Source organism: Podarcis melisellensis (genome assembly GCF_964234715.1).
Source record: "Podarcis melisellensis genome assembly, chromosome: 3".
In the NCBI taxonomy this organism is placed as follows: Eukaryota; Metazoa; Chordata; class Lepidosauria; order Squamata; family Lacertidae; genus Podarcis; species Podarcis melisellensis.
This window is the reverse complement of record NC_138530.1, coordinates 88390185-88413163: the sequence shown is the minus strand read 5'-3', so window position 1 is coordinate 88413163 and position 22979 is coordinate 88390185. Positions and strand designations below refer to the sequence as shown.

General features: G+C 40.8%; 2 long non-coding RNA genes across 2 annotated transcripts in view; both read left to right on the top strand.

The window, feature by feature from the left end:
- Positions 1–500, top strand: part of LOC309367311 — a 66198-nt gene extending 65698 nt beyond the window's left edge. Inside the window, exon 7 of the long non-coding RNA XR_014167021.1 lies at positions 447–500. This is a non-coding gene — a long non-coding RNA (uncharacterized lncRNA). The remainder of the gene's footprint in view (positions 1–446) is intronic.
- A 14686-nt stretch (positions 501–15186) lies between these two features.
- On the top strand, positions 15187–19856 carry LOC309367364. Its single transcript, XR_014167091.1, has 3 exons — positions 15187–15280; positions 17368–17408; positions 19782–19856. It is a non-coding gene; the product is annotated as an uncharacterized lncRNA (long non-coding RNA).
- Positions 19857–22979: the final 3123 nt, after the last annotated feature.

Genomic DNA, 22979 nt, shown 5'->3' with positions numbered 1-22979 from the left:
ATGGATAACTGACTAGAGCAGGGGTAGCTAATAGAGTCCTTTCCAGATGTTTTGAACTGTAACGTCCAACAGCCCCAGGCAATCCATGACAATGATAGAGTCCACAGTGTTTGGAGGATGCCATGTTGGTGCCCTCACAAGGAGAGCCACCTCTCCAACCTTCCAGATGTTTGGGCTTCCAAATACCACCATCCTTGACCATTGGGCATGCTCATAGTGGCCGATGGGAGTTGTAACCCAAACATCTGGAGGGACCTGGGTGGGAGTATCAGGATAGAGATGGCTGACCAAAAATAGTAGTTATTATATTTTTATGCATGGTTTTTAGTGATAAATGCAAGCATTGCTTTGTTTCTTGGGAACAAGGCAGATGAATATGTGAACATTCCAGCTATTTTACTGAAGCCATACTCCGCTAGTTTCCTTTTACTTGTTTTTCCAATTAGGTGTTTTCATCCTTTGGTTCTCACATGCTATCATCACTGAAAATAAAAATAAATAAAAATCAGCACCTGACTTTTTCCTTGCCCCTCCCCCCCAGAGGAAGCATTTCACATTGGCACCATAGCCATCAAAGCTGCGAAGGCACAGAGGCAAATCATCACCTTGGAAGAAAACATCCTCCTCCGTTTTTGTTTCCTTTTCTGCACAAAAAAAGTATTTTGAGACATTTTGCAGATGAAAGGTAGGATGCTAGACAGGAACTCCTTTGAGCTTTGCCTTTGCATTCAGACAAAAATCACTTAGCAGGTTTTGATGCATGCAAACTGGGAGGGGCAGGAGTGGGGGTGGAGAGAATGGGCAGCCACATCACGATCAACCAGGCATTGTAAAGAGCATTAAATTTGCTTCTCGTTAAGAAAGAGTAAATTCAATTAGAGAGCCCTGTGGAGAGACAGCAGTGAAAGGATAAGACCTGAGCTTTACTGCAGAAACAAAGGCCTTGATTCGATGCACAGTTAGAATTGCTTAATTGGATATTCCATCATAGGATGCTATCAGATTTTGTTACTTATAATGCATTCTTCCACACACACACACACCTATCCAGACCTGGTAGAATTTGATTTCTCACTGACTGTTCTCAATGTACACCTTCAAAGTAAAAATAAATTACTTGGATTTGGAGAATATTATCAATCATCTTCTCTTCAGAGGTAAGTAGTGATGTGTGTAAAAAAAAATCCCAGCAGCCACTGGCTCCATTTCCCATATTCACCCTTTTATGTCTTCATTGTAGAAGAGTCTTTCAAATTTTACTTCAGCACTTTTGCACAAAATCCAACTCTCAAAGCTGAACAGACTGAAAGCGCTATTTTTTTTTTCAGGGGTTGGGGGCGGTGTCACACAAAGATCTTTACCCTCTACATCCTTATAGCTGTGAGCTATTAAATTGGCTGAACATAGTTTAACTACAGTTTTTGTAGAGTCAATTATTAATGAATATTTCATTCTATACACGGCATTGCTTTGCCAAATGGCAACTGCTGTGAACTTAATTACTTTGCAGTTAGGTTTTAAGGTGAAAATCAAAAGGAGCTAGGGCTTTTTCTTTTCTTTTCTTTTTGCTGCAAAATTCATCCGCAGAATCAGTTGTGTCATTGCAAAAGGATGCTAACGGTATGTTTTCACAAGCAAGCAAAGCAGGCAAGAGTCATCTTTGTTATGAGCATGGCTGATAAAGCATTCACAAAGCCATGGTTCTGGCAAAGAATGCATCCTACAGCTTTGTAGCTGCATGGCAGATGGATTCTCAGACTTCTCAAAGCATTGGGCGCGCAGATATCTATCTATCTATCTATCTTTAGTTTTCAACCCATTGAGCTCCCAACATTCAGCCAAGTAGAAATGCTTTTCACAGATAAAGATGCTCTGAAAATACAGATGTACAAACTGCAAAGGGGAAACTTCCCTGTTGTGTCCAGTTACTACTTTGTGTAGTTACTCTGCGGATATTTTGGCTCTCCCTGGGTGTCAGAAAGAATCAGGAAGTGGCAAGATAGCAAAAAATTTAAAAGGCTTCCTGTGATGAGCCACTTCTTATTTTCACACTCAAGTGGGACATATGACTAAACTTGTTAACTCATCCAGACTTGAAAATGGGGACTCTTTTTTGTGGAATTTGGAAACTAGCACTTTGTTTTCTTAAAAGGTGCACTATTTATTTGCTACCCTTGAACAATTACTAGATGCTATGGCCCAAATCCAGAGCAGAAGTTAGGACTCAGTTATGGAACAGGGGCAGTCTCAAATGTACAATTTTGGGGCACGGTGATTGAAAAGTGTTGACCTCAGATCTCCCAATACATCTGGATGATACTGATTATTGGAACCCATTTCATTTAGGTTTCTGGCCAGGGCACGTGACTTAGTTTGCTTTGGTCACCTTGGTCAATGTCTATGCCAGGAACTGGAGCAGATCAGTGCAATCCTATTAGTTCTGAACATATTGGCAGCTGGTGATGCCATTAACCATGGTATTCTTCTGCACCACCTTGTAGGATTGAACCTTGGGAGTACTATAAACAGCTCTGAATGCATGCATTATTGCAAAGGAACAGTTGTAAGTACACTCTAAACTGTGCACTCCTGATTATTCCTTGGAAGCTGTGGCCAGAGCCGTCTTTCCCATAGGGCTTAGAGGTTCATCACGCTAGGGTGTCAGCCTCTCAGGGGCACCCCAGCAAGTGGGGGAGCTGCGCAGCTTTGCTGGAGGCCTCCCCTTTCCCTGCACACCTGCCAGCTGTGCCCCGCCAAACATAAGGCTGGTGGTCGTGCAGCATTCCTCCCAAGCCTCCTCGGGAGGAGAGTGATCCCCGCAGAGGCTTAGGATGGAAGCTGCACCCCGCCAACTATATGACTAGCTGGCACACAGCTTCCCTCCCAAGCCTCTGCGGCGACCACTCTCCTCCCACAGAGGCTTGGGAGGGGTGCAACTTCACTCCCAGGCCTCTGTGGGGATCGCTCTCCCACAGCGGCATGGGGGAGAGTTGCACCCTCCCGGATGGCTGGCATTGTGCAGCTATGGCCACCCCAACATTATCCATGGTAATTTGGGGGTGCTGGGCAGATATTTGCACCCCGGCACCACATCTGCTAAAGACGGCCCTGGCTGTGGCTGTCTGAAACAGGCTTTAGCTGGCCCACACCTAACATCACATGTCAGGTGAGTGATAGGTGGGCATGGCTGACCAAAAACAGCCATATGGACCAACTGGATGGCCTGGTGGTTCCTTACCCTTGATATTGGCTCGTTTATCCAGTTTAAGTCACTGACTTTGACACTGAGACCGCTTCAGTTGCTGTGAGAATCTATACCAGAAGCTTGATAGTGGGAGTACATCTCTGTTGGTTTTTCTGGACCTCTTAGCAGAATTCATTGCCATCAACCATTCATTACCATTACCATCCTGGACAATCTGGTAGGAATGGGATTAGTAGAGGACCATATTAAGATGCTTCCAGTCCTTCTTGGGAGTTGGTTTCAGAAGCGGAAGTTGGGGGGGATTTTCGTTCTTCCCCAGGTCCATTGCTTATGATATTTCTCTGGGTTCAGTCTTGTGTCCCATGTTATTTAAAATCTACAGGAAAAAACTGAGAAAGACTGTCCAAGGATTGTGATGTGCTATTTTCATCTACTAGCTGTTGGTGTTCTGAATTGGTGCCTGAACGTGGTAGTGGGCTAGATGAGAACTAATAAATTGAAACCTAATCCAGACAAGATAGAGGTGCTTCTTGCCTAGAAACAGATGGACTCTGGAACAGGGATCCTTGAAGAAATAGGTTCACAGTTTGGGGATGTTTCTGAACTCAGCTTTTCACCTGGAAGCTGCAGTCAGGTGTGCCTTTGCCCATTTTAATCTGATGCATCAAGTATCCATTCTTGATTAGGTGTACCATGCAGACAAACTATGTAAGCTAGGATTTAAGGGAGCTTGGTTTCATGGACATCAGAGAAAGTAAAATGGCTTGTGGGGACACAGCAAAAGATTGCTAAGATCAGCTTGTGAGCAAACCAGCAGCAGAAAATGTATTTGTGTGGGGGAAATATTCATTGTGAATTGTTTTGCTCAGCTCCATCTGTTACAGTGAGATGCTTTATCCAGATTTGTGCAGCTGTATTATTTCTAGGAAAAATGAAATGTCTGGATGTGTGTGGATGTGCATGCACATGTAAAGCACAATTTATTTGAAAGAAATTTATATTATTTCAGGTTGGTTGTTGGATCTGCGCTTGGCAGACAGGCAGCAGAGGTCATAAATGGGAGAATGTTGTTCAGTTGTTCCTTCAAAGTCAGCTTATTGTAGCAGGATAATGAGCCGCTGAATTCAGACCTTTTCTGATTGAAGTAAGGAGTTAGGCAGTTGGAACTACCGGTAAAGTGATTCACAAGTTATTCCGTTGTCTCAGCATAGTGGTTGGTGTTCAGTTCAGCGTTACTCAGAGTAGACCCATTTGTGGACATGACTAATGGACTTACGCTGAGTAAAACTTAATTGAATATGCCTAGTATCTCAACAGTCTCATCCTACACTGCAAGGGTTTGGACTAGATGACCCTTCGAGTCTCTTCCAACACTACAAATTTGTGATTCTTACCCATGTGCTTGTAAATTCTAAGCAGATAATTTCTCCTTTATTGTCACTATCCCTTTCCCAAGCTGTTGGCATATCTGAATGCCTTATTTTTGCACAAAACACACTGAATTGTCTAGGACCTGGAAGTCATATACTAGTAGCTGTGCTCTCGGCCTATCTGCGAACAGTCAAAAAAAATCAATGCTTTCCAATTACAAGGTGATGATGGACGTGGACTCCTCCTCTTCAGACTTTGCCTGTGGTTCCATCCTTCCCTTCTTCTATTCCACTTGTTGAAATTGTCTCAAGAGTATTCTATTACTTATCTAGTTACTTTATAATGACTGTGAAGAAGGGGCATGCTGGTGGGTAAAGATAGTTTGCTCTGTTGGAGATACAGTAGCCACGGATTATTTGGCCAAAGTGTGAAATCATACAATTATTGTAGGGATTATTTTCTGGAAATAACTTTTTGTAATACTAGCAATAGGTCATCTCTTGGGATATATTATAGCAGGGGCAGCCAACACAGTGCCCTTATCATATTACAACTTCTACCATCCCTGACAATTGGTTATTCTGTTCGGCACTGGACTCAGACAACATCTGAACAACACCATGTATTCCTGACAAATACAGCGTTTTCCAACAACATTTCCAGCAAAAAAGCCCCACAACACACATTAGGGTTCTAGCTACAGAAGAATGTATTTACCAAGGAGGGAAACTAATTAGCTGTCTTTTTTAAATGCACATGATCATGAAAACAGCAGTTTGAAGCATGAGTTTATTATTATGTTTTATATATTCTGTAAGCTGCACAGAGTGGCTGGGGAAGCCTAGCCAGATGGGTGTGGTGGTATAATAATAATAATAATAATAATAATAATAATAATAATAATAATAATTTTTATCTTGGGCATGTTGACAGCGTTTCTTCTGAGCATGCCTGCCCTTTAGAACTATACCATGGAACATGTTGCCGCATTACATAAAATCTTATATAATATACTGTTATTCCCTCACAGCCAGCCTACTTTCAGGCAGGTAGCCGTGTTGGTCTGACGAAGTCGAAATAATTTAAAAAGTTAAAATAATAGTAGTAGTAATAATAATAATAATAATAATAATAATAATAATAATAATAATAATAATATAGTCTAGTAGCACCTTAGAGACCAACTAAGTTTATTCAGAAGAATTAATTAGCCAATCTACTGGTACTGTTTGCAGAAATATGCAGCCTTGGTTCCAAAAGAACATGCCAAAGCTTTGTCTGAGGTTTGGGCTTGTTTTTAGATTACGTGGTGAAGTTGAATGGCAATGAGCAGCAATACGGTGCAATGGTTAGTGTGTATGATTTGGACCAAGAAAACTGTGTTTGAAGCCCCATTCATAATGAAGACCACTCAGGGATTGGGGTGGATGAGAGGGCAGTTACACAGCCAGCTCACAGCTTTGTTGTGAAGATAAAATATGATAACCCCTATGTATCTGCCTTACAGTGAGTCAGACAGATGGTCTGACTCAATATAAGGCAGCTTCCTATGTTACTGTCTAAGCCCATTAGAGATTATTTGTGTGATATCAGCACCATAAATGACTTCTGGTGTGTCGTCTCTCACTGGGGGAAATGAAACAGCGGAGGTGAGAGAGGAAAGAATCTAGGCAGCCCTGATGCACGATATCCCACATGCCAGTCTGACGCCATGCCTTTTGGGAAGCAGGGCGGCTGGGGGGAGTTGAGAAGAGGCTCCTATTATCACATGCAAGCGAAAGAGAACATAGATTGTGGTTCTGTAAGTGTGAAGAACATTTATCTATGTGCCACAAGGTGGATCAAACACAAAGTATTATACTTGATCACATTTGTGGAGCTCTTGAAGGATAAAGGCAGAACGTTGCCCTTTTCAAGAGCACAGCACTAAATGACTCTCTACAGCTATCTTTGCCTTTTTAATCCCCCACCTTCACTTTTTTATGGAAAACATTGGAACAACAGGAGGCAAAGCGGGACCGCAGAGTAAAATTGTAGCAGTAAATCTATCGAAGTTACCCAAGTTATTTTGAAGCTAATTATGACTGTGTGCAAAGCAAATGAAGTGAGAAGAACTGAATTAATGAAGACCGGCTACCTCCCACAAGCTAATGAGGCGTACTTTATACCAATAGCTCTTCAAATTGAAAAATTAAACTGCTTGGGAAAGGGGGGGGTGAGGAATATGCCGGGAAGTTTTGTTAAGGCTAGCACAGAAGGTAAAAAAAATAAAAATCACACAGTGGGATTTATGCTCTCCAGTTGTTTAAAACCTCAGCATGACATAGTTACTTTAATGTGACACAATTCTTCCTTCAAAATCAGGCTACTTTCCATCCCCCACCCCCCACCGATCCTCATTAGGCACTGCATTCAGCGATACTAGACCAAATCTAACAACAGGGCCTTATTGAATTATGTCCATCTTTGTTGGGAGAATTAATCCTTAAGCTTATTAATGTTGGACTACTACTTATTTCTCAAAAGTTGTGACATACTCATTTCAGTTTTTAAGTAAAATAGCCACCTCTTTATCCTTCTGCACATCAGAAAGCACGGTTTGCTTTCTGGAAACCTTTTGTTACTCCTGCCTCTGTTCTATGGTCCACGTATGTTAAAATGTGTATTCTGTTCTGCAATTTTACTTTGATCTCAACCCGCCCCCCCCCAATTGTTCAGTGAAGGATCTGTCATGCAGGATGTAAAGGCAGCACCCTACCTGAATAATTGCTGGAAGATAGACTGGTGCAATGACAGACTTCCATAACCATTAGTGTGAGCAAGTGGACAATATGTTCAGTACAAATGTGCGTTCAGTTTAGGCTTCTGGACCCACAGCAGAACCAGCTCTTTAGCTATGAATTATCTGTACTAATTATCCGTTTTTATACAACTAACTTGTGGATTAGAATAGCAAGCCACCTATACTTGCCTGCTCTATTTAATCTTTTTTTTTGGGGGGGGGGAATTATTTGCCTAAAGAATTTGGTATCATTTTGGACCTGGATGGAAAGGATGAGCCGAGCCACTAAAAGGTGTGAAAATGACCAAACTACTTCCAGATGTTTGTCTGAGATGAGTCCTTGTAATTGAATCATGTCTTTCCATGGTCCATGATTGCATTACTGTTGAATTCATGCATAATGACATTACTCTCAATAAGGTTAACAGCCAACACACTTTTCAATTTCGATTCTTTTAGTATTTCTTTCTCCTTACGCTACAGTGAGTCTATATTCCCAAGAAAGACCCTGTCCTGTGCTCATCTCTATGGCAGGGGTAGCCAACATGGTGCTCTACAAATGTTATTTGGCTCCAATTCCCATCAGCCTCAGTTAGCATGGCCCAAGTGTCAGGGATGACGTAATCCAACAACACCTGGAGAACACCACATTGGCTACCCCTTCTCAATGGGGATAGAATTTTTATGACCCTATGAGGGCTTCCCCATTCATTTCACAAGAGAGTTCAGACCCATTTGAACTGCTTTGTGGGTTCAGATTGCATGCACGTTTTCATGGAAACAAGCACGATTATGCATGGATCTCAGAATAGGGAATAAGTTCATATTGTGTCAGAGATACTTTGACATCCTTTATAGAGTTTCAGTAAGGTTGCCAACAGATTTTTTTAAAAATCCAGCGTGATCTGCTGTTGAGACTTGAATAAGCTTCAGCTCTTTGAATTCAGTAGGCAAACCTTTTATATATGTAACACATGCACAAGTATTTTTATTGGCTCATGCCTGGAACAGCTGTCAAAGGCCCAGGAGGGCATGGTGAAATGTTTTTGGGCAGCTCTGGTTTTGTAGTTCAGTGTTTAATCCACAGATGAAGACATTATAACAGATATTGAATCATCATACAGTTCTCTATTACCAGTAGGTTAATGCATGCTGGTTGTTTTGGCACAATGTATTCATTTCTGTAAATGCAGGGGTTCTCCGACTTTCTGCCCCCTGGCCCACTTGAGAAAGGTGAAATAATAATAATTACTATTTTATAAATTTGTAATTCACTTTATATTGCAAATTACAACCAAAAACAGACAAACAGCTCTTCTGCCATAGATACATTAAAACTAGGAGGAAAAAGAAATATATGAAAAACATCCCACCCACTTCTAAAATGCACAAATAGTTAAAGGCCTTGATGCAGATGAAAGTTTTTGCTTGGTGCCTAAAGTTATCTAATGATGGCGCCATGCAAGACTTCCTGGGGAAAGCATTCCCTAAATGAGGAGCAATGGCAGAAAAGGCCCACAGAAAACTACTGCAATCTACCAGTACATAATGGTGGTGTGCATGCAGAACCAGTCACAAAATAGTTGCAGATGGAGGCTTGGTTTGGCATAAACAGTTGGCAAAAACTGACACCATGTAACCAATCCATCTTTGGAAATAGCTAAATTCTCTGCCACAGTGTTTTCCTCATGGCGAGGGGTTCCACAGCTGAGCTTTCCTCAAATTAAGTACAGACATTTGCTGTGGAGGTATTGTGACTCACCTTCCCCATTGCAGGCAGAATTGACTGTTTCACACTCTAAAACATTTTCTCATATGTGTGTGTGTATTTCTTACATATATTTCTTATATATTTTTTCTCATCTATCTATCTATCATCTATCTATCTATCTATCTTTATATATTTTTGGTTCCTAGTTTCTTGTTCCCATTCTCCTTTCATACTGAACTTTTACCTTATCCCCACACTGCCAAATGCCAATTTTGTTTCGTTTTTCTCATCCCTACTCCCCGTTCCTTTAAAAACCACTGTATCAAATTTCCTCTCTCATCTGCAGTATTTCAGCATTTATTTCAGTAAAGAAAGAAATAATGAACCTTTTCTCTCAGGTTCTGATTTCCTTCAACATCTGCTCTGGCCATTTCCCTCTCAGAGGAGGGAGACCTTCCTACTCCTTCCTCTGAGCTGTTTTGCCTCCTGGCTACCTGTACTCAGCATCCATGGGGTTGCTGGCACTGGCATCAGTCCAATCAAGAAACTAGGGCACAGCTTTGGGGGTGAGGTGAGGTGGGGAAGTAAGAAGGCACCGGGCAGGCAGTGGCACTGAGGCCCACTTGAAAGTGGCTCAAGGCCCAGTGTTTGAGAAACAATGTGACAGTGAAAACTAGACGTTGGAAGAAGGTATGCGTTTCAAACCTATGTCGGGCCCATATAAGGAATCCCCTGTACCTAATTTGTTGTGGAGCCACCATGACAACAAGCACAATGGGGCAAAGCTTGTGAATGAGTTAGGAGCAAAGCAGCTGGTTTTCTTCTCACATTCCCCACTCCACTTGAATTTTATCAGCCAAAAATACAAATCCACATATTGCAGCTGTTTTACTCTAAAGAAGGAAAATACATGAAAAAAGAAACACTCCCCAATGCTCAGTTCAAAGTGAGCCAGGGTTTGAGCTAGAGATTTGGAGGGATAAATTATTTTCCCTCTGGAAGGTTCTATGGCTGAAAGTAGGATTTTGGCTACCAGAATGAGGGCCATAAAAATGCTTGAGCTTCATTAGGTGCAGCATTGTAGTTTGGATTAGAATATGTCTGGCTGGTTTCTACACACACACACACACACACACACACACACACACACTACAGGTTCTCACTTCTGTGTGCCAAGTTGATGATTTAAAATGATGGATGTCAATTAGCCCTGTTTGTCAGGAACAGTCTCTGCTTCCCAGTACCTGTGCACAGTAAATTATCACACTAGTTTTTGCCATTTCTTTAGCATGGGTTCCTACTAGAGTTGTCAGTCTTCAGGGTTTGTGTTCCAACTCCCTCACCTGTTCCTATGGATTTCTAAACCTTAATTCCTGAATCTGGTGCCCTTCAGCCCAGGCTAGCTGTGGCCGATTAGAATTGTAGCCCAAAACATAAGGAGGGCATCAGGTTGAAGAAGGCTGGTCTAGAAGTTAAATCTTGGCAGTGAGGAGCAGACACACCATCTTTAATGTTCACTGATGAACTATGATGGCCTGTGCAGGGCAGAACCTCCCGTTTTACACAGAGACAGGTTCCATCTGCACTATATATTTAAAGCAGTATTATATCAGTCATGGCTCACACCCAAAGAATCATGGGAAATGTAGTTTGTTAAGAAGAATTGGGAGCAGGGCTTTTTTCAGTCGGAACTCTCTGGAACTCAATTCTAGCAGCTCTCAGGTGGGCACCATTGCCATGGTTCTAAGAGAACGAGGGAGGTGTTCATGGTGAATTCCGGCACCTTTTTTCTGGTTAGGAGACACCTTATTTATTTATTTATTTATTTATTTAGTCACAGCAACTCTCAGCACTCATAACAAACTACAGGATTCTTGAGGGGAAGCCATGGCTGTTAAAGTGGTATGATACTACTTTAAATGTCTAGTGCAGCTGAGGGCACAGTTGCTGAGGTATATTTTGAACAACGGACAGATGTGTTTTTCTATTTTATCTTTACCCAAATGAGTAATTCTCCTTCTAGCTTTTAAAGGGGTGAAACACAGGGGTGCAGAATAAAAACACAGTATCTAAAATGTTGTGTAGAGCCTTCAGCGATGTCGTGTTGTGGAGAGGCTTGGACAGTGATTCATAGTTCGGGAACTGAGGTGTTACAAGTCGTTTATCTATAATCTATCTATCTATCTATCTATCTATCTGTGAATTGTTGAAAAATATGATATATGAAGATGTCTGTTAGAGCAGACCAGCAAGAACTGTTGAGTTGACAGGTGGGAATAGGTGGCTATGAAATGGATTAGATTAAATATTAAAGTGTGAATGTGCTTGTTATATGGTTCACCCATAAGGAAAGATAATTGCTGTTGTTTAGAATGTAGTACAATTTATAATTTTGTGCAGGAGGTGGAAGGAATTGTGCAACATAATACCTATGCACCGGCCTGAAGGCATAGTTTGATCAAAATAGGTGTAGTCCATAAATTGGAATTAGCCTTTTCAACAACCTCAAGTTAGACAAATAAATCACTTTGACTAGCCCATTTCAATTTTTTTTAAAGAAAACAACCACCCTGAAGGAAATGAACTATGGATCATCCATTTGTGCTGCTGACTCACTTTGGCTGAGGTAGTTCATTATTATCAATTAACACACTCTCGTAAAGCCTGGCAACAATTATACTGCCTTTTGCAAAGTCCATTTGATCTCATTAGTTGCCACTCTAACTCATAGGTTGCAATCCTATTTGATATGCCCACTTACCTGGGAGCAACCCTCATTGAACTCAATGAGATTTACTCCCAGGTAGACATCTACAGGACTGTGCTGTAGCTGACATAATAATCTATTAGTGTACAGTTGCGTAGAGTAGGAAGCATGCCCTCTCCTTATTTGTTTTAAGAAGAAAATGCTGCAATATTTAATAAGAGAGAGGGAGCAGCCATTTTGAAGGTACAAATGCAGCTCCTATTCCATGCATTATGCTATGCTAAATTATTATTATTATTATTATTATTATTATTATTATTATTATCTGATATACACAATCCACAAGTTATGGCATTATTTTGTTTAAGGATAATATTTCAATAGGGTCAAATTAAAACCACCACATGCTTTTTCTAAAACCATTTTCTAACTAAGGTATAGAGCTAACTCCCACTGCCCCTGCGGCTGCCCCAAATTCTTAATTTAATAAGTGTTTTTCAACAGACTCATCCATAACATAGGGCCACACTTGTGGCCCAATAATATGCTTGAATACAGTCAGCTCTTGCATATGGAACAAAGTGAGAGGAAGGATGCATATACTGTAGTTTGGAGCAGTGAGGTGCTGGGAGGACAAAGTGTTAAGCATTTCCACACCTCTCATTTATCCAGATCACCTGCTCCAAAGTAGCTATAAAATTCATTACACACATTTGCATGTAATGTGTGGTTTGTTTATTCATTTCTGTCTCACCAGTATATATCCAGATAGCCCCCAAGAAAAAGCTCGCAGCAGATAACAGATCGATGGGGCTTCAGTTTCTACTACTTTGCTGATACTCACAATCTCTTTAACTGATCTGATTTTTCTCCTAATGTTTTACTCAACTTTTTTTTTTTTGCTTCTCACCTTTTTGAACTATTTTCTTTTTTAAAAAACTTTTGAGGATTGCATTAATAATTACCAGGGAGCATCCAGTTGACTGGAAGAGAAATCTTTACTTTCAGCAACTCACCTCTGCTGCTCTCTGTTGTGGTGGTGACTTCTAGTAGGTGTAAGCGTGTTGAAGACTCACAAAGGAATAAGGTTACAGTGAAGAGATATATCTTGTTCTGTTTTGTTACTAAAGGGCCTGAGGAGCATAGCTGTCAACGTTTCCCTTTTTTAAAGGGAAATTCCCTTATTCCGAATAGGATTCCTCGCAAGAAAAGGGAAAAGTTGACAGCTATGCTGAGGGGAAATGGAAAAGTGTATGTGCACATGCATTTTGGGGTCTGATTTTGTAGGGAGGAGAATATAACCAGAATGTATATGTAAGAAGGAAACACATGAAACCTAGCTTTAAATTGCAATGCCAAGCAATCTGAATTTTTATTAGGAGGAAAATAGATCATTTAACATTTAGGGTATATTACTGGGACCATTAATTTTTCATATAGAACCTGAAAAGTGGTTCTGATCACCCTTCTACCAGAAATAACTGCATGTAAAATGCTAGCAGCACAATATCCCCCCATCCCCCATTTTAGGTGGATTGAGCAAAGGTGGTTCTATGTGACTGTTTCTCCTCCGTTGATAAACCTAATGTTTTATTCTCTCCCTCAATATTAAATTATTCAAATTACAGGATTTCAGCAGAGGCAGGATAGCTGCACCATCAAGTTTATAGACTACAGCCAATGTGGTGCAGTGGTTAAAGTGCTCAATTAGCATATGGTGGATCAGGATTCAAATCTGTGGCTAGTTGCTATCTCTCAGCCTCACCTCATAGGGTTGTTGTGAGGATAAAATATGGGAGGCAGAAGTGTGTATGTCACCTTGAGCTCTTTGGAGAAAACATGATTGTTGTTGTTTAGTTGTGTCTGACTCTTCATGACCCCATGAACCAGAGCACGCCAGGCACTCCTGTCTTCCACTGGTCCTGCAGTTTGGTCAAACTCATGCTGGTAGCTTTGAGAACACTGTCCGACCATCTCTTCCTGTGTTGTCCCCTTCTCCTTGTGCCCTCAATCTTTCCCAGCATCAGGGTCTTTTCCAGGGAGTCTTCTCTTCTCATGAGGTGGCCAAAGTATTGAAGCCTCAGCTTCAGGATCTGTCATTCCAGTGAGCACTCAGAGCTGATTTCCTTGTAGTCCATGAGTCTCCTCCAGCACCATAATTCAAAAGCATCAATTCTTCGGCGATCAGCCTTCTTTATGGTCCAGCTCTCACTTCCATACATCACTACTGGGAAAACCATAGCTTTAACTATACGAACCTTTGTCGGCAAGGTAATGTCTCTGCTTTTTAAGATGCTGTCCAGAGATATAACAACATCCAAAATACTTTCATAGTCCTAGTATCATTTAAAACATCCAAGTCCTCTCAGGGGTTTTGGTACATTTAATTTTGTTTTAAAATGTAATTGTCAACCTGCAGATTTTATAGAATCAAAGTAAGGAACATGTTTACACTAATAAACAGTGAGTTAATATGAAGCTTGTGTGGACTTGCCAAGAAGTCCTACCCCCACAATCTTGTCTTTGTCCATGGAGTTTTCTTGGCAGGGATACTGGAGTGGCTTTCCAGTTCCTGCTCCAGGTGGATCACTCTCCACTATGACATATCCATCTTGGGTGGTGCTGCACGGCATAGCTCATAGCTTCTCTGAGTTATTCAAGCCCCTTCGCCATGACAAAGCAGTGATCCATGAAGGGTATATAAATGTAATTATGACAGCTACTTCCCAGACACCCTTGGTCTTGTGCCGTCTGCAGGGAAGGTTTCCCAGCTAACAGACTGTACCCCTCTGCTCAGCCCCCTCTCCCTCTGTAAAGAACTGTTGTAACCAGACAAGGGGCTAATTATTTCCATGAGGTTGCCCAGTGCTGTTTTTATAGAAAAAGAGGTGCCCAAACTCATCATGAACACCTCCCTCATTCCCTTATAATGGCAATGGAACCCATCTGAGAGGTGTTGGAACTGAGTCCCGGTGAGTTCTGGCTGAGAAAAAGCCCTGAGATAGCCCCTTTTCAGTCAGTCTCTAAATGTCCCCAGGAGTCTCCCTGAAGCTTCTTAATGTAGTGTGGAGCTATAGCTTCTAATATGTTTTAGTCTACAACTCCCATCAGCTCCAGTCATATTGACTTTTGATGGCTGGGGCTTATGGACAGGGTCACCAAGAGTCAAGAACAGTGTGTACTGAGGCATTAGACCCACAACAAAGCAAGGGCCTCATGTATTTCCTCACGAAGAGCTGGTGCAGTTAGGCAAATCCCACTTTTGAAACTGGGCAGCAGTTTGAAAAAATAAAAATGGAAAAAAAATTGGCAAGGCATAAAAAAAATAATTATGGATGTTGCCATCCTCTGGGGCCTTCAGTAGAATATGGCCAAACAGTTCCTTGTAATTTATTGGGGTTTTGGAATTGGTGTATGAAGAAAGGAAAAGTCAAACCAGATTCTGTAAACAATAGCAAAAATGTTCCTTAAATCGACCTAATCAGTGCTATTCTATCAGCCAAGGTAAGTGTGACACTTGTGGGGTTTTTGTAGGGGAAAAGTTATTGGCGGAGCCAAAATGATTATTATTTTTTAGCTAATCATAGATGCATAGACAAATAATGATTCACTTAGTGCAGACTAAACAAGTGATGATAAAATATCAAGACCAGAATTGTTCTGAATATAGCAAATTTTCGTGGAACAAAACAAGAATATACTTATATCCTTTGGCAGAGCACCAAAGGCATGTGTGTGCTTTGAAAGAACCCAAGGTTAATTTGAACTAGGCTTTTGAGAGATGCTGTCAGTTTGTATTTAACTGGGGGGTTTCTGGCAGCTTTGCTTATTATATGTGCTTGTCAAATAATTTACACAGTCATCAGTTCATCACAAACATAAATGAGCATAGTAGCAATTTGCTAATTTAAGTTTTCTTAGAAAATCTTTGAGGTTGTATTTAACTTCCATTTAAAATTATTAGTCTGAATGGGTCCAAGAAAAAAGAAAGGAGGGGGAACTAGAAAGAAGTGACATTTTCTTGAAAATACAGGACAGCATGATTCCCTTTAAGTCTAGTAGAAATTTATGTTAATTCTGGATTTGCATATTTGCTATGATTCCTAGTTTACATAATACTGCGTTTTTGTGTTTGTTGTGATCATTAGAAACCTGACTAAAAGAAAATTACAGTGGTACCTCGGGTTACATATGCTTCAGGTTACATACGCTTCAGGTTACAGACTCCGCTAACCCAGAAATAGCACCTCAGGTTAAGAACCTTGCTTCAGGATAAGAACAGAAATTGTGCAGCGGCGGCGCAGCGGCAGCAGGAGGCCCCATTAGCTAAAGTGGTGCTTCAGGTTAAGAACAGTTTCAGGTTAAGAACAGACCTCCAGAACAAATTAAGTACTTAACCCGAGGTACCACTGTATGGGGGAAATGCAACTCATGAGTCTTCCAGTGATAGGGGGGAACTACAAAAAAAGGTGGTAAATGTGTCAAGAAAAATGATAATAAAGGCTGTTAGATTTTGCTAAATAGAACACAGGAATCCACAGGAAAACCTGTTTAACTCAGTGTAACTGAATATCTAAAATGTACCTTACTCCCTATTCCTATTCCAATACTACTACCCTGCTTGTTCACTTCTTTCCTTGTCAGCCCCCATCAACTGCTTTGCTGCTGCTAATGTGGTCAGAGGTTTAGCTATGCTTTGGTTTTCCTTTCCCCTTCTCTTCTGTTGGTGGTGGCTTCAGAGCAAGGCATTCTGGGCAAGATGGAGGAATAGTTTAATTGTTAAACTATTTTAAAAACAAAAAAGACCACACCATTTCTAGTGGTGGCATTAATGAGTGAGCTGGAACTGCGGGGTGAGAGAAAGGAGTGGAAATAGGGATTTTTGTTTAAGGAGAAGTGAGATTTCTAAGGAAACACCCAGCATAGTATAGCCTGGTGTTTTGCTAGCTGGAAATGAGCTGGAAAGGAGTGTCATGCTAGCTAGACTGCTATATAGACCGAGAGAGAGAGAGAGAGAGAGAGAGAGAGAGAGAGAGAGAGAGAGAGAGAGAGAGAGAGAGAGAGAGAGTGCAGAGTGCAGAGTGCAGACTGCAGACTGCAGACTGCAGACTGCTGTAGCTGCTAATTGGCATCCTGCCAGAGAGCCAAAAAGCCAGCACTGCTGAGTTTTGCCTTTGCCAGGGAGATGCTGCAGATTGACACTTCTGTGTTTCTATGCACATTTGTGCTTAGTGGGTGACTGCAGTGTCTTGGTCACTGCTGCACTCTGGATCATGACACCTCCCTCCATAAAGTAATCTGTCCAGCATCTGAATACCAGAACCACACCGACGTCTCTTAGAATCCATGTACTTGATGGCCATTATAATTATTTCATAATGTATATGGAGAAAGGGTTGGATAAAACCTCTTCTTTATAGTATCTCCAATAGCTCCCAGCTGCAAGAAATACCAGGTGAATGGAACATTTCTCTAAAAATGTATTTTTACTATCTGCATCTTTGCTAATGTAAAGACTGCATTATTCTTTTTTTAAGGAAACAAAGTTATTTTCTTTTTAAGTCATTGGAACCTTTTCCTTTATTTTACAGCCAGCAGATGGAAACTTGTTTGCTGGAACTTCAGAAACTCTGTGAGTAAAATCTTCACTTATTTGCAAAGCTAAGTGTCTGTGATTTATTCTAACCTAATTTTTTTATGGGGAACATTTGTTCAAGGGTGGATGCTATAAAATCTGACCAAAATTTAATGTGCTTTGTAGCAATCACCATTGTGCTAATTCTGCTAGGAGATTCCCCGCCCCCAGCCTCTCCAACAATTATTGCACAGACCCATAGTTTTTCTTTATTCATTCCTTAAGTGAGGATATAATTTCCCAGTCCTTCCCCATTTCAGTACTTTTCTTTTTGCTAGGTGGGGCAGGGAAAGCAATTTGGATCACTTAACATCAGACTAATAAAAGACAACAACATAGAAGCTATGTGGCCTAACCTTTAATGGGAACTCTTATTGACAGATGCAGAGCATTTTCATTATAAAAACACACCACAGTAGTGGTAATTTGGTTTACAACATAGCTTCTAAATCAAGCAGCACATGTACTAAAGTCTCATGCAGCTATCATTTTTGACAGCTGCTACAGGTAGCTGTAGCTAGAGAATGCCTCCCAGTGTTTTCTGTTCCTCACGCTCCCAGACAGAACAGTATTAAGGTCAGTCTATGACAAATATGAATTCATATTGTGAGCCTGTACATTTCTGAAGCAAAGATTGCACCGAAATTCACTAGCTACGCTTGGACCTCTTCAACATGCAGGGCTCATGGATGTAGAAGACAACCCCATTACTTGCTACATTGCTTTACTAGCAGCACCTCAGCCTCCTTCTGACTGAGTGAATAAATTGTGCTCAGTACAAGGTAGCTTTGACGTGTTAGTGGCTTGTTTTCATTCAGGATTGCTTCCAGAGAAGAGGCGGAAGAGCCACCACTTGTGCAATGACTTTAACTATGTGCATAATTAGCCTATAAAATGGCACTCATCCCTACATTTAGCCCTACATTACATGCCCAAGGGTATGTTTGTATAAATGCCAAATAATGTGGGTAATAGAATGGAACCTTGATGGATGCCAGTTTCAACTTAACTTAAAGATGATACATAACTTGTCCACCATTACCAGGTGACTTCACTTTTATGACTGAGATGACCAGTTTGGCAGTTCTTGACACAGCAGAAGCAACAACCAGCTGCCTAACCAGCCTCCTATAGTCAATTGTATCAAATGCTGCTATACAAGTCCAAAGTGACTAAAACAACCAGCGGTCCTAGATCTAACATCAGTTTATCATCCATCATTCTGACAACTGTGTTGTCTATTCCAAAGGTCATTGGAACCTCATCTGGAATTTCTCAGTACTGATATTACATTCCAAATATATTTGCAGCTGAACTGCCACAGCCTTTAAATTTCCTTCCTTTTTTAGTGGATAGCAGAGTTTGAAAGTGGAAAACCATTTCTGATTAGGATATACACTGTTCCATACGAAAATACTCCTACTAGAATAAGTTTTAGGCTGAGCAAACTGCTTTCATATTAGGAGTTGCAGTAGGAACTCAAGTGTTTTCTCGATAGTTGAAAAACCTCAGATGTTACTACTATAAGTTATTGTATTTTTCCGTGTGTAAGACGATTTTTTTGCTATTAAAAAAGGCAAAAATTGGGGGTCGTCTTATACACAGATAGTGAATGCAGAGGGGGCGGTGGGGCTGTGGTGAGTGGGTGGGTGATTGGCAGCAGTGGGCGGGTGGGCGATTGGTTGCGACCTCCTTCCAGAAAGCTCAATAACTTTGGCTAACTTCCCTCTCAAAACCTCAACAATTGAAGACTGACCTCTGCAAAAAAAAAGCAAATAATACTCATAATAAGCTCAACAACTCAAGAAATATTGATTTCTTAATTTTGGGTTCAGAAACATAGGGGTCGTCTTATACATGGGGACGTCTTATACACGGGAAAAAATATGGTAAATAAACACTTGGTGGAGCAGTGGGGATGAGCACACAAGCTCTACCCTTTGATAGGGTGATCTTTCTGCGCTCAAGGAGTTTCCTTGAACATTTTAGAATCCTGGTTTCCCAGGATTCTAAAACATGTAGGAAGTCTCCCTTAGGACAGAAGTCTTTTTGCTTCAGAAGATCAGTCTCTATAATTTGGAGGATGATGGGAACAACCATGTGAGGACAAAGTTGACATGCTTACCCCATGTTAAATACTTACCCCATGTTAAATGTGTTTATTTAACTTCTAATTATACCACTTGATGATGGCTAACAAGGCACCAATCCCCATGAAAACTAAAATGGCTAATGTAGTTTTAGAAAGAATGGTTGCATTTTAATTTCTTTGCTATGCTATAAAACTTCTACTAAATCTAAAAATGCCATCAGTCATTTTAGATGGAGATAACAGGGAAGAAGTCACTCAAATTAAATTTGCTTCCTTAGGCTTAGCAAGAGAAGAAAAGATCTTTAGGAATAATTGACAGATAAGAGATGACGGAGATAAAAAGAAATGGACTGGGAAGTATTTAATGGCTGTTTATGGCATTACACATGTTATGGTTTAGTGGTACATTGAAATTTCATTATTTTCATAGTTCTTGTTTCCCATTTCGCTTTTCCTGTCCACTTCGTTCTGCTAATTTTACTGAGTAAATACAGTGTGGATAATGGACAGCTATTGTGCCAAAAGACATTTAAAGGACTTATTCAAAAGGAATAATTTGTCCACCAAGGTGACCACAGCTGTCTCTTTTCCATAACATGAACTAATAAAGATGTATTAAAATTACCTACATCATCTGGGAATGCTAATTTTTTTTTTATCACAGTCCAAGGAAGTTGTAGTGTTTCTAAAACAATGCCTGGAATTGGTATGGGGTGGATAAACTGAAGCTTAATCCAGACAATAAAAAGATGTTCCTAGTCAGAAGATCAGGTAATAGGAAATATACCTGTTTTTGGTCTCAGATTTTAGTGTACATGGCAATAGAGCTCAAAAATATGGAAGTAAAAGGAGGAGGCCACACAAGCCCCACCTCTTGACTCTCACCAATTTTAGTTTATCTTTCACTTTTGGTCCACATCTAATTTAAAGAATTGTAGGAAGGTAAAGCAGGGGCCTTGAAGTTTCCCAGCTACAGTACGCAGCTGGATTGAACAGGTCATCTGACCCCAGAGTTCTCTACCATAGTGAGATGCTTGGTAATTTTATTTAAATTATAGCAATTATTTCTGAACACGCATATAGATCAGCACATGGAAATTTTATGCAAATCCATATAATATTGTCTTTTTCAGAGGTGCCCAACTCTCCTCTCTTTCCCCCCACTGCCTATAATTTGAGCATTGTGTAGCCTGCCCATGCTGGAAAACTGTGTCTTGGCTATTTCCATGCTGGTGTAGCATTACTTCTAAGTAGGCTTCTAGAACTCCATGGTAACAAGGGAGGAGTCCATACCATAGCTCCTTGCCTTCTTCCCATGCCAACCTCTGCTCTCTTGCAGACTTGTTCAATGCAGTGGCCATTGGCCATAGCTTCCACATTATGAGTACTAATGATTTTAGCCTGTTCACATCAGTTTTGGTGTGTGACAACGTTCAATTTAAAGATGGTATAGCTACATTTGGACAATGGAGTTGATCTGTTCTCCACCTGGGCTTTTGAAACCTATTCTGTCTGGCCAGCTGTATTTCAAAGAAGGGACAGTTAGGTTTTCAAGCTACAGGTTAGGTTAATATTTTCTTTCTGATGGTGACCAGGAGACTCAACAGCTCCTGTGAACACTGAGCTGTTGTGGGCCAATTCTCCTATTCAAATACTCAAATATTTGACTTCACATATTTCCATTTATTTTACTATGCATGTTGATCCATAGGAATCCTTACAATGCACAGGCCATGTGCTGCCTATTGCATGACAGTTCTTTTGTTGATGTATATCTGAATTATCACAAGCTATCAGGCATTTGTTTTTTCCACAACTAGAGATTCTCAGAAGGAGCATTTCATGTTGCCCTTTTGCTCAGCAGGAAGACGACGCTGGCAGTAGAGACAATATAATGATTTGGGCTACAGTTGTGAAGGGCTGTTATACTATAATGGGTCACATCCTCTGCTTTCCTAACATAAGGTGGGGGGGGGGAGTTGCTGTCAGGCTTTGCTAGCTATAGTTTGTTTTGACATCTTTGTGTTACCAAATGTGCTGGCTGTCAGAATCTTCTATATCCCAAATCTGCTGGCCCAATTAGTTGTAAAAACAGGAGCCTCTTGTCAGAAACGCTGCCTCTCCCTTCTCTGCATACTGCAGCCCAAAAGGTTTTTGAACTCTATAATTAGAGCAGGGAATGCAAGGCATTGTGGTCCCACTTAAATACAGATGTTCAGTGCTACAAGTGGTGGGGTAACTGCAAATATGATGGGCACAGCAGTGCCTGAATATAGGAGTTCTAAGCATGATCTCATAAAGTGTGTGCATGCGCATGGATTTCTCTGGGATAGTGGTGTTGGTGCTTCATAATCCTATGCATATATTCAGAAGCAAGTCCACTGTGTGCAATTGAGCTTACTCACTAGTCCTGACCTTCAGTTGTATTCCTACAGTTACCTGAGAGTAAGGCCCATTGAACACATCAGAATTTATTTCTGAACAGACATGCATGAAATGTAATTCATTTTTTTTAATGAGTAGATAATTGTTAAGAGGCATTTTTGATGTGTTGCTGGATTTGTGGGTTTAAAAGAAGCAAATCCTAGTATGCTTTCATTTACTGCATATGCAGTCCATTTCCTCCAAGGTTCTTAGGATAGCTCATGGGCTTATTCCATTGTATCCCATTGTTCTCCCATTGTATAATGGGTGTGTTAGTGGTTCTTGGCCAGCCATCTGAAGACCTTGGGTTTCTTTTTCCTTCCCCTTCCCATCAAAAGAGGAGGGATATGTCACAAAATCAAGGGGTGTGGAGTATTCCCTAACCATCAAAGGGAGACCACTAAGCATTAAAATGGGCACAGGATTTCACAGGGCAGCTAAAGGATTCCTTGCTATTTGTTTAAAGCAAATAATATTTCCTTCCCTTCCCACCTCCAAATCAAGGGTGATGTGATAAAAGAATTCAGTTCTGACAGAGTGCTTCCATGACCTTTTATACTCTTCAAGTCCTTAAACCCCTCACACAAATTTATGAGTTGTCTCCCATCTTTACCAAGTCACAGGGATGTAAGATAGCAACATTATAGTGGAGAAATGCCAGTCTGATTTTTCAAGTAGGCAATGCTTTTATCTTTTTCCTCCACTTGATAAAAAAAAGCTCTTTCTTTCTTTTTTTTTGCCAGTATGAAGTATGTTCTGTTCCATGGCATGCAACTGACAGATTGCCATTTTAAATAATGGCTTGGGTTCAGTCCACTTAATAACAACCTTGTGCCCTGAGGCCAGATAATCTGAGATACACAGTATCCCTGGCAAAGACCTGTCCATCATTTTCTCGGGAACCTCTGTGTAGCCCTTGCCCTTGAAATCTTTTCCCGCTGTTAAATTGGGAGTGGGGGCTTAATTAAGAAATAGGTATAGTGCATAAGACTGAGTGGAAATGAACTGACTTGTTTTCATATAGACTGAAAGCTTTGCACATCTTAAACATT